General features: G+C 40.3%; 1 long non-coding RNA gene across 4 annotated transcripts in view; it reads right to left on the minus strand.

The window, feature by feature from the left end:
• Window positions 1-1,722: 1,722 nt before the first annotated feature.
• Window positions 1,723-19,892, minus strand: part of LOC497861 (similar to 60S ribosomal protein L23a) — a 30,874-nt gene continuing 12,704 nt past the window's right edge. For all 4 annotated transcript variants that reach the window (XR_005489999.2, XR_005490002.2, XR_010055293.1 and 1 more), the window contains one exon: window positions 1,723-3,678. This is a non-coding gene — a long non-coding RNA (similar to 60S ribosomal protein L23a). The remainder of the gene's footprint in view (window positions 3,679-19,892) is intronic.

The following is a 19,892-nucleotide window of genomic DNA, read 5'->3' on the forward strand; positions in this document are numbered from 1 at the left end:
CACGCAGGGTATGCTGGAGGTAACATGCATGCTATATAAGGAGAGTATGAAATTACACAAAGTACACACATCTTCTAGGGTAGCCATGGCTGTGTTAAAAAGCTGTAGGAGACTACATTGTCTACAAATGGGCATACCAATGGACATATTTAAACCCTACATTTTTCTGTATTGGTTAGTTCATTTTATTTCTTGAGACATGTAATGACTATGTCACCCAGGCTGACCTCAAACTCATAATCCCCTTTACTCAGACTCCACAGTGCTAGGATGAGAGACACATGCCACCATACCCAGCTACATGTTCTTATGATGGAATAGCAACATGCTTTCTTCAAGCAATAGAATCTGTATTTCATTTCTGTGAAATTTGCAAAGCTAATTTATCAAAGACAAAATGTTCCCCAACTGGTATGGGAAATAACTCAAATATGTAATTTCCTGGCAGGCTCCTGTGTTGAATGCTTGATCCCCAGCTGTTGACCTTATTCGGAAAAGTTCAGGAGGGACCTTCCTGGAAGAAATAGATCACTTGGGGAAGGTGCTTATTACCAAGTCTTTTCTGCTCTCTTTGCTCTTGGCAAACATGAAGTGATCAACTTAACCCCATCATGATGCTTGGCCTCATCATAGGCCAGAAGGCATGGGGGCCATAGTGGGATAAAATCTCTAAAATTGTGGGTCAAAATTAATAACTCCTCCGTTAAAGAAGTAATTTTCTATGTAAGTCACTCTTTTCAAATGTTTACCACAATGACAGAAAGTAACTATCGAATGGTGTGCATCTCCCCTTTCTGAACAAATGCGTGCACATACGCACACGTGCATACACACACACAAACACTCACTTCCTTTTTTCTATCTCTCCCTCTCTGTCTTTGGAAGACTATGACAACTAAGGATCCCATTTTTCCTGAATGTTGAAAAGCATCTAGATTGGTTATTTGCAATCTTCCTAATGCTAGAACCCTTTAATAAAGTGTTGCGCTAGCCACACAATCATAAAATTATTTCATTGCTACTTAATAACTATAATTAGTTACTGTTATGAATAGTAATATAAATATCTGATATGCAGGTGTTGTAGTCGGGGTTTCTATTCCTGCACAAACATCGTGACCAAGAAGCAAGTTGGGGAGGAAAGGGTTTACTCAGCTTACACTTCCACATTGCTGTTCATCACCAAAGGAAGTCAGGACTGGAACTCCAGCAGGTCAGGAAGCAGAAACTGATACAAAGGCCATGGAGGGATGTTACTTACTGGCTTGCTTCCCCTGGCTTGCTCAGCTTGCTCTCTTATAGAACCCAAGACCACCAGCCCAGGGATGACACCACCCACAATGGGCTGGGTCCTCCCAACTTGGTCGATAGTTGAGAAAATGCATTATAGCTCGTTCTCATGGAGGCATTTCTTCAACCAAGACTCCTTTCTCTATGATAACTCCAGCTTGTGTCAAGTTGACACACAAACCCAGTCAGCACAGTAGGATATCTGGTATGTAACCTCCAAATGGGTCACAACCCAGAGGTTGAGAACCACTGTTCTAGAAACAGAAAGTGATAACCAAGGAGCCTTAGTTGTGGAGAGCTTCCACCCATCAGCATAAGTTACTAGACATGAAGGGAATAGTCCCATGTCACTCACCCACTGACTCCAACTTCATGACAAAGCCAACCCATCTTGCACATCCAAACTGCCTCAAATTCCCAATCCACAGAAACCATGAGAATAATAAATTTAATCCACTAAAGTTTATATCAATTTGCTGTCCAGTCATAGGAATTAATACATGGTGATATGCCTAAGGATCACAAACGTTTGTTAAAAGCAAAGTAGGCTGTGGGTTTAATTATGAAGAAGCTGATTTTGATAGTTTTCCTGGGTTTTCTCCAATGTTCAGATGCTACATCTGAGGGAGGGTGAATGAATGAATGAGTGAATGAATGAATGAGTGAATGAATGAATGAGTCAATCAATCAACCAAGCAATCGGCACTCGATACTTACAGCCAAGCATGAGGAAGGGAATTACATCTGTTATCAGATAAATGAATCTAAGAATTGTTCAATCCCTTACTCACTCGCCACCTTTCAAGTGCTTGACAGCTTCCTGCGACTGATAGGAACAAGGCTGGAAAATGTCAGTTGACCACGTTGTGATCATCACAGAAGGACCTATTGGATAGAGCAAGCATAGGGTATTCTTGATCATCAGAACTTTTCAGTGTTCGCTGTACTGTGTATCTCCAAGGAGAACATGTTCAATGTACCATCTTCCTCATGATGGTTGGATTTAATTGTGCACTTGACAGAGTCTAGAATCACAGGGAGGAGAGTTTCAATGAGGGGTTGCCTAGATCAAGTTGGCCTGATGCATGTCTGTGGGAGATTGCCTTAACTGATGTGGGAAAATGCAGCCTGAAAGTAGGTGGTTCCAGTTTTCCCAGGTTTTGAACTTAGACTGCCTAAGAGTACAGAAATCTGGCTGCGAGCTAAGTATGCATTAAATCTATTTCTTTTTGCTCTTGTCTATGGGTGTGATGTGGCTAGTTGCTTCATGCTTCCACTGTTGTGACCTTGCTATAATGATAGAACTATAAGCAAAAATAACTCCTCCCTTTCTCCTCTAACTAGCTTTTTGTTTGGGTATGGTATCACATCAAGAAATGAAACTTGAATGTCCCTTGGTCCTCAAAATTCTGAAGGTAAGAATGACCACTACCCTAGAGGTGACCATCTTTAAGGTGAGCTTTGAAAAGACCAAGAGTTCCCCAATTCTTGGATGCTAAAATGTGGTCTGTAAGGGCTGAGATCTGAGACCCAGACTTTTAGACTCAACTCCCCAAGCTGCTTCTACTACCTTCATTTTCAAGTCTCTGAAGCAATGTCCCAAATAGATGAAACCATCCATAGCCATCTGAACTCTTCATGACAAAGGGGTGTTGTGTAGCTCCTTTCTCTACCTAAATTGAGCCAGTCACTCTTGGAAGGAGATCCCTTAAGACTAAAGAAGAAACTCCAACAAGTCTCAGGAAGCTCCTGGAGGTTACAAGATTCACAAGGTCCCTCCCAGAGAATACAAACAGTAAAAGTTGCTAGGGAGAGGAGAGTTTCCAGGCAGCTGAGCCACATGCAGGTGGCACAGGGAATTCCACAGATGCAGTTTCTGGGAGTCATCCCCCCCAGTGGGGTAATATTCTTGGCAATGCAGCTGCCTTTGAGTCATCCATCGTCCACTAGACTCATTGGGTCACTAAGGACTTCAATGAAATTCTTTCGTTAGTTCATTACTAGTGACTTCCCTGGGGTAAAGAGACCTTTACTCGCAACTCCCCAAAGAAAGTCACACAACAGGGGTCTTTGAGGTTGGACCTTGCCCTGGCATTTTGGTCTTCTAGGCTACATCTCAGATGAGAAGTGAGATATAGGAAAAGCCTCGCATACCGTGTGCCATTCTAAGACTTGGGTGCACCCCATATCTACAGATTAGTCTGCAAATGAGTTTTTCAATGCAAGAGATGGCAAAACGCTGTTTGTCTTCCAGACTACATCATGCGTCTAACTCACGAAGATACATAACACAAACGGAAGCAGACAGCTGTTAAATCTACACACAGCGAAGTCTGTTAGAGCGGGAACACTGACTGAGGAATCACAGCTTTTGGAAGACACCGAAATCTGCAAAGAGAAAAAAATTAACCGGAGGAAAAAATTAGATGTGGTAGAATAATTAGCAGAAAGTAAAAGTGACAGTAGCTAAAACTGTACGTGGTAACTTCCTGTTGGGCAACCATTGTTAGAGGAATAAATATTCTTGACAAACTTTAGGCCTACAAAATTTGATATGAGTTAAAAGAAAGATTTGGCGAAGGCCTTTAAATAACTCATACTAATTGGTTTCTATGAAGCAGCCAATATAGAATATTAATAAACATGTTTATTTTATTTGATTGTCAAATAATATTGGAATATTGGTATATTACCTTGAGAAGTGGTGTTTGTGGCCATGTGTGAATGTGTGCTTGTACATGCCTGTGGAAGCCAGAGACTGAATTCAGGTTTCTTCCTGAACCAATCTCTTCCTTATTTTCAGACAAGGTCTCTCACTGAACCTGGAGTTTGCTGATGTAGGTAGACTGGTTGACCAGCAAGCCCAGAGGTCCCCCCTCTTCCATCTTCCCAGTGCCAAGATTGCAGGGACATTTTATTGTTCCTGGCTTTTTTGTGGGTACTAGAATCAAGTGCCTGCATATCTAAGCACTTCACCAAGTGGCCAGCTTTTTACCCGGGGTTATAGCAGAGCAAGACCAAGGGATCTGTCAGATAGATCCTACATCCAGTAAAGACAAACGGTAGATCTGCACCCCCAAGGCAACATCAATATCAAAGCCCTTCTGGTTCACTTTATTTTTCTATGAGATCATATGCTTATTTTTATATGTTTATGATTTTCCTATAAAAGTATTTTCTATACTCTCTCACTAGTTATGTAATACTATAGGTAATATAAATTCTGAAGTTTTGTTTTATAGTAATTTCAAAGATGGAAAAATTAAAAAAATAAAATCAATATACTTGTGAATCCTTTGTGAATTAGATGGAGACAGGCTCTTAGCCAGCTCAGCACTTCCCACATGAATGCCTTCTTCTAAGTAGCTAAGCAGAGGAACCACAGTGACAGAAAACTGACACCAACAGCAGCCTGCTGTCCAGCCAACAAGGCAGGTCCAAGCTGTGCCAACTGTGGCAGCCATGGCTGTGGCCAGCATCCTGCCAGCCCTGTCTCCCATCAGCACTCTGAGCCTAGGAGGCTGCTGCTGCTGCCTCTTTCCTCCCGCACGTCTTCCTTGTCCTTTCCAGACTTCTGTCATAGGAAGGGTGAAAAGAGAGGTGCAAAGGAGGAGGAAAAACAACAGAAGAGGAAAGTAGGGCAGGAAGAAAGGAAGGAGAGAGAAAATATAATGCACAGAAAACTGACAGTGTATACTGACGTGCTGGGATGATGTCATCTCAAAAATGCTTTCCACATAACTGTCACTTAGAAATAATATTTTTGTAGATCTAGTTTTAAAATATGAAGTTAAACTTGGCTAAAGAGATTGCTCAGTGATGTGGAGCCCTTGCTGCTCTTTCGGAAGGCCCGAGTTTATTTTCCACCACTCAAATCAGGCTGTTCATAACCACCTGTAACTCCAGCTCCAGTGAAATGTTTACAGGATTTACAAATAGGAAAGGTGAATTTAAATATTTACTAGCTCAGAAATTTTCCTTTTGATGGACATTTTAAAGCAATGTGTATGCGAGGAAAAAAAGTGAATCTCAGTGGAAAGAAGCCTGGTAAAATTAAACTGAAATTGGAAGTGGAACTACTTAGAATAGGGCTGTAGGTGTGCAATTATAGCAACAAAACCATTACTGGTGATAGTTGTTGGTGGAAAGAGTTCAGGGTGTGTATTACTCTTCATGGCATGCCCCAAGAGTTCATCAGAGATGTAGAAGTTAACTTGAAGTAGCCTTGGACATGCAGAGGCAATTCTGACAATGGCTCCAGGTATTAGGGTGAAATCAGAACAGAATTTCAAGCACTCATTCTCCTGGGAGGGTGTGTTCCAATAGTCAGCCACTGTTGGGAGCCATAGGACCCTCTACAGAGGCAAATACCAGAGGCATCGTTTCACTTGAAGTGGAGAGGTGGTTGGGAGTGAATGGGCTATGACTAAATGATCTAAGCTGTCTAGTAATGAAAGTAAAGAAAGTGAGCACAGGCCTCACGTGGTCTGCGTTCAAGTCTTCTGCATGGATGACAAGCTTTGATGACATTTCTCCACCTGGAGGAGGAAAACTTCAGACCCATCACAGCAATTTCCAGAACAGGGTGTTTCAAGTGGAGATTATCAATGCATAAAGAATTTCTTGTGTGAGTGTGAGTGTGTGTGTGTGTGTGTGTGTGTTTCTCAATGAGGAAAGGCAATAACACAGAAATGACTCAAGAATACTAATGGTTGTATCAAGTCTGGAAAACAAAAATGCGAAAAATAAGACAGACAGACAGACTAGCAGAGAACTCCGAAATAATACATGGAAAAGTGCCCAAATGTAGATCACCTATTGATATTTGGAACGTTGTATCATGGAATAGGAGCTTAATATGTATTGGAATAAAAAGATAAGCAAATGTTCTCAGATGCTAAAATGGTTGTCTTTTCTTGGTACCTCTCCTATCTGTGGTCTAATTAAGTCATGCATGAGAAATAAATGATCCATAGCTAGGTAGAGACCATCACCAGTAAGGTCAAAGTAAGTTGGAGGAAAACAAAGCCATTTATGAATGAGACTGTGTTTCCTGTTTTTCCCCGGGAGTTGCTGAAGTTCATACCTGTAGTGTGGTTACTGGGTTGGGGACTTTAAAGACATCCTGCCCTCAGAAAGGGGATGAAGGGTATTTGCCAATCCACATAATAAAATATATGCATTGCTATATTTCAGAGGATAAGCACATGAACACAGTAAAGTGGCAGTCTATTGGGTGTTTGTGGTTTGCTTGCCAAAATGAAGAGAGACTTTTAAGTCATTGCAGCGAATGCTGAGCTATAAGGAGCAAGACAGGGCTGCCTCAAGCCCACAGGGATGGGGAAGTCAAGTAGGAAGCAAGAGAGGAAGATGAGTTACAGCTACTGGAGACTTCGCTTGGCAGATCCCTTCAAGGTAGGTCCTCCTCTATTTTTCCCAAACAGCTAACCAGCATTGTTCTGAATAATTCTTGGGCTCCAGAATGATTTGAAATTTACCATGCTCCATACTTTCATGGTATATTTGTCTTGCTCTCTGTGTGTAGTGTGTTTACATGTTATGGGTCCCTATATTCTGTTTTACTTACCTCTCTTTATTGTTTGAAAATATAATAGACACATAGCATGAGTTTAGGTTATATCCACTTGCCATCCCTCCCCTCCAACCTCTCCAGTGTCCCCCCATCACATTTCCCTCTCAACTTCATGTACTCTTTAAACCCACTTAATTCCATCTATGTGTACAAGGGCTATCTTGGTTAACACGCTTTCTAGGTCACATCCCTAAAGAAAATGAACTCTTCTCCTTGCATCAGCCATCAACTGCCAATAGGTCTCAGAAGGGGTTGGGGGACTTCATGACCCCCACACACTCCCATACTGAAATTCTCACTAGCTCAACCTATACCACACGTTCGGATTGGTTACAACTCTAGCACTCATGGATACTAGACACGTTACAACCTCACTTGGTTAACATCTCTACATTTTCTTCCCTTGGCTCTTTTCATTCATTTATTTGTCCAAAGGCATCTTAAAAACCACCCTGTCAAATTTCCCACAAAATGCTCTGCTGAGATTTATATTGTAATTGCATTAAGCCAGTAAATTAATTAAGGAGGGTGTCTGGCCCTTTTGGAACATGATATGTTTCTACATTAAATCAGGGGATTTCACAGTCATTTTCTTCAATGACTTACGTTGATTCCTTAAGGATTTTTTAAAAGTGTTTTTGCTGCCGTGAGGGAACAGGGTTGTCTTCCATTGCACATTCCGTTTGTTGCTAATGTATTAGGAGACTATTGATTTTTGTGTGTATTTTTTTCTCTTGTTGTTCTCTTACTGCCTTCCTCGATATTTCTGAGGCTTTTCCAGATAGCTATCCACAGTTTGATAATTATATTATCTGTAAACAATGGTACTTCTGTGTCTTTCTTCTTTCCAAATAATAGGATCCATCAAAATCATGAAACTAATGGTTTCCACTCCCTGCCCCCTCTGTCTGCAGCACAAGACCTAAACCTCACAAGAGAGGACCGGAAGCTTTGCAATCGCTCCCTGAGTATCTCCTGCACCCACATAGCATCCATCATGCTGTAATCTTCTCCCAGATCCGGCCACAGCCCAAACATGGGCTGCTCTACTGTGCTGTGTGTGATTTCAATGTTTGCCTCTCTAGCCTGGGTCACCTTCAAGACTCAGTTGAGATGTTTGGAACATCGTTTTAACAGCTTTCTCAAGCCCCATTTACCCCTGCTCCCAATGTGTCCAGTGGAAACAACCCATCACTGTTTATTTGGTTCACACTTCTGGGCCACGGTTCATTATCATGAAGAAGTTAAGGTGACAGGAACTCAGGGCAGCTAGTTGGAATGCATCCACAGTCGAGATCAGAAAGAAAACAATGCATGTGTGCTTGTTACTGCTTATACTGTCTCACAGGTGTACAGTTCAGGATCCACTGCCCAGGGGATGTCCATGGTACCCAGGGATACCCACACCAATAAGCGTAATCAAGACAGTAGCCCACAGATATGTTCCCAGGTCATTCTGGTCTAGACAACTCCTTGTGAAAACTCTCCTCCCAAGTGATTTTATGTTGTGTCAAGTTGACAATAAAAACTAGTCATCTTGGCCTCTGTATTGTATCCACAGTACAGGCTGCTGAAGTAGTTAAGGGCATAATGTTTGGTTCTAGAAACCTTGAGTTTGTGATGAGGTGCAACAGACATCAACAATGTCCCATAGGTATATTAAATTATTCTTCGTTTCTTAAATGGGAATAGTAACACCTAACTCAGAGAACATCTGCAAGGACTACATGGGATAATTAAAGTGTTTTGTGTAATCCCTGGTCTGTAGTAAGTCTTAAAGAGCATCATCATTTTATTAAATGTTTTCTGAATAGAGTTGTTTATATGACCCTCTAGAAGTGCTTGGAGGGAAGGTTCTGCTGTGTTGTTGACATTGTTTGTCAGCTGACTCAGTGTACTTTCTCAAGTGCACCTCAAGGCGACCTGTTGACCTGAGTCCTTGTTGAAAAGTGTGGTTCTTGTGGGTGTGGACAGCTGGGGACTAGGCTGTACTCATGTTCTGATGTCAATATCACGCTGTTTTGACCACTACAGCTTTGGAGTCCACTTTCAAGTCAGGCCACGTGATGTCTTCTCACTTTTGTGGCTTGTTTTTCATTCTGCTAAAGATGGTTTTGGCTATCCAGAGATTCCGTGAATCCATATAAAACTTGACCCTTCTTTTCTGATTCTCTGAGGAATGCCATTGGTATAGTGATGGGAATTGTATTAAATGTATGGATTGCTTTGGGCAGTATGAGCATTTAAACAACACTGATGCTTCCAATCCATGTGCATAGGATACTGTGTCCTCTTCAATTTTTAAAGTTTACCTTTCATTATAAAATTATTCATCTCAGGCCACGTGTGATTGTACATATCTTTAATCCTAGTATTCATGAGCCAAAACAGGTGGATTTCTGTGAGTGAGAAGCCAGTCTGATCTACTATGAGCTTCATGGCTGCCAGAACTACATTGAAAGACTTGGTTCCACCCCTCCCATAAAAAATATCATTCACCTTTTTCATCAAATTTATTCCTGAATTACTGAGGTCCGCCCAACCATTGTAAATAGCATTGCTTCTCAAGTTATTTTACTTTTTAAATTTTTTTATTAATTTATTTTCTCATATATTTCACTCCAAATACAGTTTCCCTCTGTATTAGTGTTTCATTGTTATGAAGAGACACCATGACCATGGCAATTCTTTTTATTTTTTCACTTTTTTATTGGATATTTTTTATTTACATTTCAAATGTTATCCCCTTTTCTGGTTTCCTGTTCATAAATTCCCTATCCCATTCCTACTCCCCCTTCTTCTATGAGGGTGATCCCCCACCCAACCACCCACCCCTTCCCGCCTCCCCACCCTAATATTTCCCTACACTGGGGGGGGTCCAGCCTTGGCAGGGTCAAGGGCTTCTCCACCCATTGGTGCTCAACAAGGCCATCCTCTGCTACATATGCAGCTGGAGACATGGGTCTGTCCATGTGTACTCTTTGGATAGTGGTTTAGTCCCTGAAAACTCTGTTTGGTTGATATTGTTGTTCTTAAAGGGTTACAAACCCCTTAGCTCCTTCAATCCTTTCTCTAACTCCTCCAATGGGGACCACATTTTTACTTCAATGTTTGGCTATGAGCATTCACCTCTGTATTTGTAAGGCTCTGGCAGAGCCTCTCAGGAGACAGCTATATCAGGCTCCTGTCAAAATGCACTTCTTCACATCAACAGTATGGTTTGGGTTTGGTGGCTGTATGTATATGGGCTGGATTCCCAGGTAGGACAGGCTCTGAATGGCCATCCTTCAGTCTCTGCTCTAAAGTTTGTCTCTATATCTCTTCCTATGAATCTTTATCTTCCCCCTTCTAAGAAAGACTGAAGTATCCACACTTCGGTCATCCTTCTTCTTGAGCTTCATAAGGTCTGTGGATTGTATCTTGGGTAATCCAAACATTTGGACTAATATCCACTTATCAGTAAGTACATACCATGGGTGATTTTTGTGATTGGGTTACATCTTCAGGGTGATATTTTTTAGCTCCATCCATTTACCTCTGAATTTCATGAAGTCATTGTTTTTGATAGCTGAGTAGTACTCTATTGTGAAGATGTACCACATTTTCTGTATCCATTCCTCTGTTGAAAGACATCTGGGTTCTTTCCAGCTTCTACCTATTATAAATAAGGCTGCTATGAACATAATGGAGCATGTGTCCTTGTTATATATTGGAGCATCAGTTGGGTTTATGCCCAGGAGAGGTATAGCTGAGTCCTCAGGTATGTCCAATTTTCTGAGAAACCTCCAGACTGATTTCCAGAGTGGCTGTACCAGCTTACAATTTCACGAACAGTGGAGAAGTGTTCCTCTTTTCCACATCTTCACCAGCATCTGTTGTCACCTGAGATTTTTATCTTAGGCATTCTGACTGGTGTGAGGTAGAATCTCAGTGTTGTTTTGATTTGCATTTCCCTGATGACTAAGGATGTTGAACATTTCTTTAGGTACTTCTCAGCCATTCAATATTCTTCAGCTGAGAATTCTTTGTTTAGCTCTGTACCCCATTTTTAATAGGGTTATTTGATTCTCCGGAGTCAAACTTATTGAGTTCTTTGTATATATTAAATAATAGTCCTCTATCGGATGTAAGATCTTTTCCCAATCTGTTGGTTGCTGTTTTGTCCTAATAACAGTGTCCTTTGCCTTACAGAAACTTTGCATTTTTATGAGGTACCATTTGTCGATTCTTGATCTTAGAGGATAAGCCATTGGTGTTCTGTTCAGGAAATTTTTCCCAGTGCTCATGTGTTCAAGGCTCTTCCCAACTTTTTCTTCTACCAGTTTGAGTGTATCTGGTTTTATGTGGAGGTCATTGATCCACTTGGACTTGAGCTATGGGGCAATAAGAATGGATCAACTTTGCATTCTTCTACATGCTGACCTCCAGTTGAACCAACACCATTTGGTGAAAATGCTATCTTTTTTCCATTGGATGGTTTCCGCTCCTTTGTCAAAGATCAAGTGACCATAGGTATGTGGGTTCATTTCTGGGTCTTCAGTTCTATTCCATTGATCTACCTGCCTGCCCATACAGTTTTTATCACTATTGCTCTGTAATACATCTTGAGGTCAGGAATAGTGATTCCCCCAGAAGTTCTTTTATTGTGAAGAATAGTTTCTGCTTTCCTGTGTTTTTGGTTATTCCAAATGAATTTACAAATTGCTCTTTTTAACTCTCTGAAGAATTGAGTTGGGATTTTGATGGGGATTGCATTGAATCTGTAGATTTCTTTCAGCAAGATGGTTATTTGTACTATATTAATCCTGCCAATCCATGAGCATAGAAGATCTTTCCATCATCTGAGATTTTTTTCAATTTCTTTCTTCAGAGACTTGAAGTTCTTGTCATACAGATCATTCACCTGCTTCATTAGAGTCACATTGAGGTATTTTATATTATTTATGACTATTGTGAAGGATGTAATTTCCCTAATTTATTTCTTTCTCAGCCTCTTTATTCTTTGAGTAGAGGAAGGCTACTGATTTGTTTGAGTTAATTTTATACCCAGCCACTTTGCTGAAGGTGTTTATCAGGCTTAGTAGTTCTCTGGTGAACTTTCGTGGTCAATTAAGTATACTATCATATCATCTGCAAATAGTGATGTTTTGACTTTTTCCTTTCCGATCTGTATCCCCTTGACCTCCTTTTGTTGTCTGATTGCTCTGGCTAGGATTTCGAGTATTATATTGAAGAAGTATGGAGAGACTGGGCAGCCTTGTCTAGACCCTGATTTTAGTGGGATTGCTTCAAGTTTCTCTCAATTTAGTTTGATGTTGGCTACTGGTTTTGCTATATATGGCTTCTACTATGTTTAGGTATGAGCCTTGAATTCCTGATCTTTCCAAGACTTAACATGAAGGGGTATTGAATTTTGTCAAATGTATTCTCAGCATCTAATAAGACAATCATGTGGTTTTTTTTCTTTGAGTTTGTTTATATAGTGGATTACGTTGGTAGATTTCCATATATTGAACCATCTCTGCATCACTGGAATGAAGCCTACTTGATCATGATGGATGATTGTTTTGATATATTCTTGGATTCAGTTTGCGAGAATTTTATTGAGTATTTTTGCATTGATATTTATAAGGAAAATTGGTCTGAAGTTTTCTTTCTTTGTTGGGTCTTTGTGTGGTTTAGGTATAAGTGTAATTGTGGCTTCATAGAAGGAATTTAGTAGATCTTCCTGGTTGCTGCCCCCACAGAGAGCTCATAAGCAACACCTCACGAGCAAACTTGAACCTTGGGACCACAGGTAAGACAAACCTTCCTGCTCCAATCGACCTGCCTAGTGAACTCAGGACACAGGCCCACAGGAACAGCTGAAGACCTGTAGGTAGGAAAAACTACACTCCCGAAAGCAGAACACTCTGTCCCCATAACTGACTGAAAGAAAACAGAAAAACAGGTCTACAGCACCCCTGACACACAGGCTTATAGGACAGTCTAGCCACTGTCAGCAATAGCAGAACAAAGTAACACTAGAGATAATCTGATGGCGAGAGGCAAGCACAGGAACCTAAGCAACAGAAACCAAGACTACATGGCATCATCGGAGCCCAATTCTCCCGCCAAAGCATACACGGAATATCCAAACACACCAGAAAAGCAAGATCTAGTTTCAAAATCATACTTGATCATGATGCTGGAGGACTTCAAGAAAGACATGAAGAACTCCCTTAGAGAAACACAGGAAAACATAAATAAACAAGTAGAAGCCTACAGAGAGGAATCACAAAAATCCCTGAAAGAATTCCAGGAAAACACAATCAAACAGTTGAAGGAATTAAAAATGGAAATAGAAGCAATCAAGAAAGAACACATGGAAACAACCCTGGATATAGAAAACCAAAAGAAGAGACAAGGAGCCGTAGATACAAGCTTCACCAACAGAATACAAGAGATAGAAGAGAGAATCTCAGGAGCAGAAGATGTCATAGAAATCATCGACTGAACAGTCAAAGATAATGTAAACCAGAAAAAGCTACTGGACCAAAACATACAGGAAATCCAGGACTGAATGAGAAGATCAAACCTAAGAGAGTTCAAACTTCAAAGAGAGTGAAGACTCCCAGCTCAAAGGAGCAGTAAATATCTTCAACAAAATCATAGAAGAGAACTTCCCTAACCTAAAGAAAGAGATACCCATAAGCATACAAGAAGCCTACAGAACTCCAAATAGATTGGACCAGAAAAGAAACTCCTCCTGTCACATAATAGTCAAAACACCAAATGCACAAAATAAAGACAGAATATTAAAAGCAGTAAGCGAAAAAGGTCAAGTAACATATAAAGGCAGACCTATGAGAATCACACCAGACTTTGCGCCAGAGACTACGAAAGCCAGAAGATCCTGGACAGATGTCATACAGACCCTAAGAGAACACAAATGCCAGCCCAGGTTACTGTATCCTGCAAAACTCTCAATTAACATAGATGGAGAAACCAAGATATTCCATGACAAAACCAAATTTACACAATATCTTTCTACAAATCCAGCACTACAAAGGATAATAAATGGTAAAGCCCAACATAAGGAGGCGAGCTATACCCTAGAAGAAGCAAAAAACTACTGGTCTTGGCAACAAAACAAAGAGAAGAAAAGCACACAAACATAACCTCATACCCAAATATGAATATAACAGGAAGCAAGAATCACTATTCCTTAATATCTCTCAACATCAATGGCCTCAACTCCCCAATAAAAAGACATAGATTAACAAACTGGATACGCAACGAGGACCCTGCATTCTGCTGCCTACAGGAAACACACCTCAGAGACAAAGACAGACACTACCTCAGAGTGAAAGGCTGGAAAACAACTTTTCAAGCAAATGGTCAGAAGAAGCAAGCTGGAGTAGCCATTGTAATATCAAATAAAATCAATTTTCAACTAAAAGTCATCAAAAAAGATAAGGAAGGACACTTCATATTCATCAAAGGAAAAATCCACCAAGATGAACTCTCAATCCTAAATATCTATGCCCCAAATACAAGGGCACCTACATACGTAAAAGAAGCTTTACTAAAGCTCAAAACACACATTGCACCTCACACAATAATAGTGGGAGATTTCAACACCCCACTCTCATCAATGGACAGATCATGGAAACAGAAATTAAACTGATGTAGACAGACTAAGAGAAGTCATGAACCAAATGGACTTAACAGATATTTATAGAACATTCTATCCTAAAGCAAAAGGATATGCCTTCTTCTCAGCTCCTCATAGTACTTTCTCCAAAATTGACCATATAATTGGTCAAAAAATGGGCCTCAACAGGTACAGAAAGATAGAAATAATCCCATGCATGCTATCGGACCATCACGGCCTAAAACTCGTCTTCAATAACAAGAAGGGAAGAATGCCCACATATACGTGGAAATTGAACAATGCTCTACTCAACGATAACCTGGTCAAGGAAGAAATAAAGAAAGAAATTGAAGACTTTTTAGAATTTAATGAAAATGAAGGTACAACCTACCCAAACTTATGGGACACAATGAAAGCTGTGCTAAGAGGAAAACTCATAGTTCTGAGTGCCTGCAGAAAGAAACAGGAAAGAGCATATGTCACCAGCTTGACAGCACACCTAAAAGCTCTAGAACAAAAAGAAGCAAATACACCCAGGAGGAGTAGAAGGCAGGAAATAATCAAACTCAGAGCTGAAATCAACCAAGTAGAAACAAAAAGGACCATAGAAAGAATCAACAGAACCAAAAGTTGGTTCTTTGAGAAAATCAACAAGATAGATAAACCCTTAGCCAGACTAACGAGAGGACACAGAGAGTGTGTCCAAATTAACAAAATCAGAAATGAAAAGGGAGACATAACTACAGATTCAGAGGAAATTCAAAAAATCATCAGATCTTACTATAAAAGCCTATATTCAACAAAACTTGAAAATCTGAAGGAAATGGACAATTTCCTAGACAGATACCAGGTACCGAAGTTAAATCAGGAACAGATAAACCAGTTAAACAACCCGATAACTCCTAAGGAAATAGAAGCAGTTATTAAAGGTCTCCCAACCAAAAAGAGCCCAGGTCCAGACAGGTTTAGTGCAGAATTCTAGCAGACCTTCATAGAAGACCTCATACCAATATTATCCAAACTATTCCACAAAATTGAAACAGATGGAGCACTACCGAATTCCTTCTATGAAGCCACAATTACTCTTATACCTAAACCACACAAAGACCCAACAAAGAAAGAGAACTTCAGACCAATTTCCCTTATGAATATCGACGCAAAAATACTCAATAAAATTCTGGCAAACCGAATCCAAGACCACATCAAAGCAATCATCCACCATGATCAAGTAGGCTTCATCCCAGGCATGCAGGGATGGTTTAATATACGGAAAACCATCAACGTGTTCCATTATATAAACAAACTGAAAGAACAAAACCACATGATCATTTCATTAGATGCTGAGAAAGCATTTGACCAAATTCAACACCCCTTCATGATAAAAGTCCTGGAAAGAATAGGAATTCAAGGCCTATACCTAAACATAGTAAAAGCCATATACAGCAAACCAGTTGCTAACATTAAACTAAATGGAGAGAAACTTGAAGCAATCCCATTAAAATCAGGGACTAGACAAGGCTACCCACTCTCTCCCTACTTATTCAATATAGTTCTTGACGTTCTAGCCAGAGCAATCAGACAACAAAAGGAGGTCAAGGGGATACAGATCGGAAAAGAAGAAGTAAAAATATCACTATTTGCTGATGATATGATAGTATATTTAAGTGATCCCAAAAGTTCCACCAGAGAACTACTAAAGCTGATAAACACCTTCAGCAAAGTGGCTGGGTATAAAATTAACTCAAATAAATCAGTAGCCTTCCTCTACACAAAAGAGAAACAAGCCGAGAAAGAAATTAGGGAAACGACACCCTTCATAATAGACCCAAATAATATAAAGTACCTTGGTGTGACTTTAACCAAGCAAGTAAAAGATTTGTACAATAAGAACTTCAAGACTCTGAAGAAAGAAATTGAAGAAGACCTCAGAAGATGGAAAGATCTCCCATGCTCATGGATTGGCAGGATTAATATAGTAAAAATGGCCATTTACCAAAAGCGATCTACAGATTCAATGCGATCCCCATCAAAATACCAATCCAATTCTTCAAAGAGTTAGACAGAACAATTTGCAAACTCATCCGGAATAACAAAAAACCCAGGAGAGCTAAAACTATGCTCAACAATAAAAGGACTTCAGGGGGAATTACTATCCCTGAACTCAAGCAGTATTACAGAACAATAGTGATAAAAGCTGCATGGTATTGGTACAGAGACAGACAGATAGACCAATGGAACAGAATTGAAGACCCAGAAATGAACCCACACACCCATGGGTACTTGATTTTTGACAAAGGAGCCAAAACCATCCAATGGAAAAAAGATAGCATTTTCAGCAAATGGTGCTGGTTCAACTGGAGGTCAACATGTAGAAGAATGCAGATCGATCCATCCTTATCACCCTGTACAAAGCTTAAGTCTAAGTGGATCAAGGACCTCCACATCAAACCAGACACACTCAAACTAATAGAAGAAAAAGTAGGGCAGCATCTCGAACACATGGGCACTGGAAAAAATTTCCTGAACAAAACACCAATGGCTTATCCTCTAAGATCAAGAATCGACAAATGGGATCTCATAAAACTGCAAAGCTTCTGTAAGGCAAAGGACACTGTGGTTAGGACAAAACGGCAACCAACAGATTGGGAAAAGATCTTTACCAATCCTACAACAGATAGAGGCCTTATATCCAAAATATACAAAGAACTCAAGAAGTTAGACCACAGGGAGACAAATAACCCTATTAAAAATGGGGTTCAGTAGGGCTGGGGATTTAGCTCAGTGGTAGAGCGCTTACCTAGGAAGAGCAAGGTCCTGGGTTCGGGACCCAGCTCCAAAAAAAAGAACCAAAAAAAAATGGGGTTCAGAGCTAAACAAAGAATTCACAGCTGAGGAATGCCGAATGGCTGAGAAACACCTAAAGAAATGTTCAACATCTTTAGTCATAAGGGAAATGCAAATCAAAACAACCCTGAGATTTCACCTCACACCAGTGAGAATGGCTAAGTTCAAAAACTCAGGTGACAGCAAATGCTGGCAAGGATGTGGAGAAAGAGGAACACTCCTCCATTGTTGGTGGGATTGCAGACTGGTACAACCATTCTGGAAATCAGTCTGGACGTTCCTCAGAAAATTGGACATTGAACTGCCTGAGGATCCAGCTATACCTCTCTTGGGCATATACCCAAAAGATGCCCCAACATATAAAAAAGACACGTGCTCCACTATGTTCATAGCAGCCTTATTTATAATAGCCAGAAGCTGGAAAGAACCCAGATGCCCTTCAACAGAGGAATGGATACAGAAAATGTGGTACATCTACACAATGGAATATTACTCAGCTATCAAAAACAATGACTTTATGAAATTCATAGGCAAATGGTTGGAACTGGAAAATATCATCCTGAGTGAGGTAACCCAATAACAGAAAAACACACATGGTATGCACTCATTGATAAGTGACTATTAGCCCAAATGCTTGAATTACCCTGGATGCCTAGAACACTTGAAACTCAAGACGGATGATCAAAATGTGAATGCTTCACTCCTTCTTTAAAAGGGGAACAAGAATATCCTTGGCAGGGAATAGAGAGGCAAAGATTAAAACAGAGACAGAAGGAACACCCATTCAGAGCCTGCCCCACATGTGGCCCATACATATACAGCCACCAAAGTAGACAAGATGGATGAAGCAAAGAAGTGCAGGCCAACAGGAACCGGATGTCGATCTCTCCTGAGAGACACAGCCAGAATACAGCAAATACATAGACGAATGCCAGCAGCAAACCACTGAACTGAGAACAGGACCCCTGTTGAAGGAATCAGAGAAAAAACTGGAAAGCTTGAAGGGACTCGAGATCCCATATGAACAACAATGCCAAGCAACCAGAGCTTCCAGGGACTAAGCCACTACCTAAAGACTATACATGGACTGACCCTGGACTCTGACCTCATAGGTAGCATTGAATATCCTAGTAAGAGCACCAGTGGAAGGGGAAGCCCTGGATCCTGCTAAGACTGAACCCCCAGTGAACGTGATTGTTGGGGGGAGGGTGGCAATGGGGGGAGGATGGGGAGGGGAACACCCATAAAAGAAGGGGAGGGGGGGTTAGGGGGATGTTGGCCCATAACCCAGGAAAGGGTATAACACTTGAAATGTAAATAAGAAATACTCAAGTTAATAAAAAAAAAAAGGAATTTAGTAGTCTTCCTTCTATTTCTATTTTGTGGAACAGTTTGGAGAGTATAGATATTAAGTCTTCTATGAAAGTCTGATAGAATTCTCCACTAGCACATCTGGTCCTGAGCTTTTCTTGGTTGAGAGACTTTTAATAACTGCTTCTATTTATTTAGGAGTTATGGGACTATTTAGATGGTTTATATGATCCTGATTTAACTTTTGTACCTGGTGTCTGTCTAGAAAATTTTCTGTTTCATCCAGATTTTCCAGTTTTGTTGAATATAGGCTTTTGTAGTAGGATCTGATGGTTTTTTTTTTTTTTTTTAATTTCCTCAGTTCTGTTCTTATGCCTCCCTTTTCATTTCTGATTTGTTAATTTGAATACTCTCTCTGTGCCTTCTGGTTAGTCTGGCTAAGGTTTTAACTATCCTGTTGATTTTCTCAAAGAACCACCTCCTGGTTTTGTTGATTCTTTGTATAGCTCTTTTTGTTTCTACTTGGTTGATTTCAGCCCTGAGTTTGATTATTCCTGCCATCTACTCTTGGGTGTACTTGCTTCTTTTTGTTCTAGAGTTTTCAGGCGTGCTGTTAAGCTGTTAGTGTATGCTCTCTCCAGTTTCTTTTTGGAGGCACTCAGAGCTATGCGTTTTTCTCTTAGCACTGCTTTCATTGTGTTCCATAAGTTTGGGTATGTTGGGCCTTCATTTTCATTAAATTCTAAAAAGTCTTTAATTTCTTTATTTCTTCTTTGACCAAGTTATCATTGAGTAGAGAACTGTTCAACTTTCATGTGTATGTGGGCTTTCTGTTGTTTTTGTTGTTAATGAAGACCAGTCTTATTCCGTGGTGATCTGATAGGATGCACGGGATTATTTCAGTCTTCTTGTATCTGTTGAGGCCTGATTTGTGGCCAATTATATGGTCAATTTTGGAGAGGGTACCATGAGGTGCTGAGAAGGTATATTCTTTTGTTTTAGGATGAAATATTCTATAGATATCGGTTAAATTCATTTGGTTCATAACGTCTGTTCGTTTCTCTATGTTTGTTTAGTTTCTGTTTCTGTGATCTGCTCATTGCTGAGAGTTGGGTGTTGAAGTCTATTATTGTGTGAGGTGCAATGTGTACTTTGAGCTTTAGTAAGGTTTCTTTTATGAATGGAGGTGCCCTTGCATTTGGAGCAGATATTCAGGAT

Source organism: Rattus norvegicus, chromosome 10 (genome assembly GCF_036323735.1).
Source record: "Rattus norvegicus strain BN/NHsdMcwi chromosome 10, GRCr8, whole genome shotgun sequence".
NCBI lineage: Eukaryota > Metazoa > Chordata > Mammalia > Rodentia > Muridae > Rattus > Rattus norvegicus.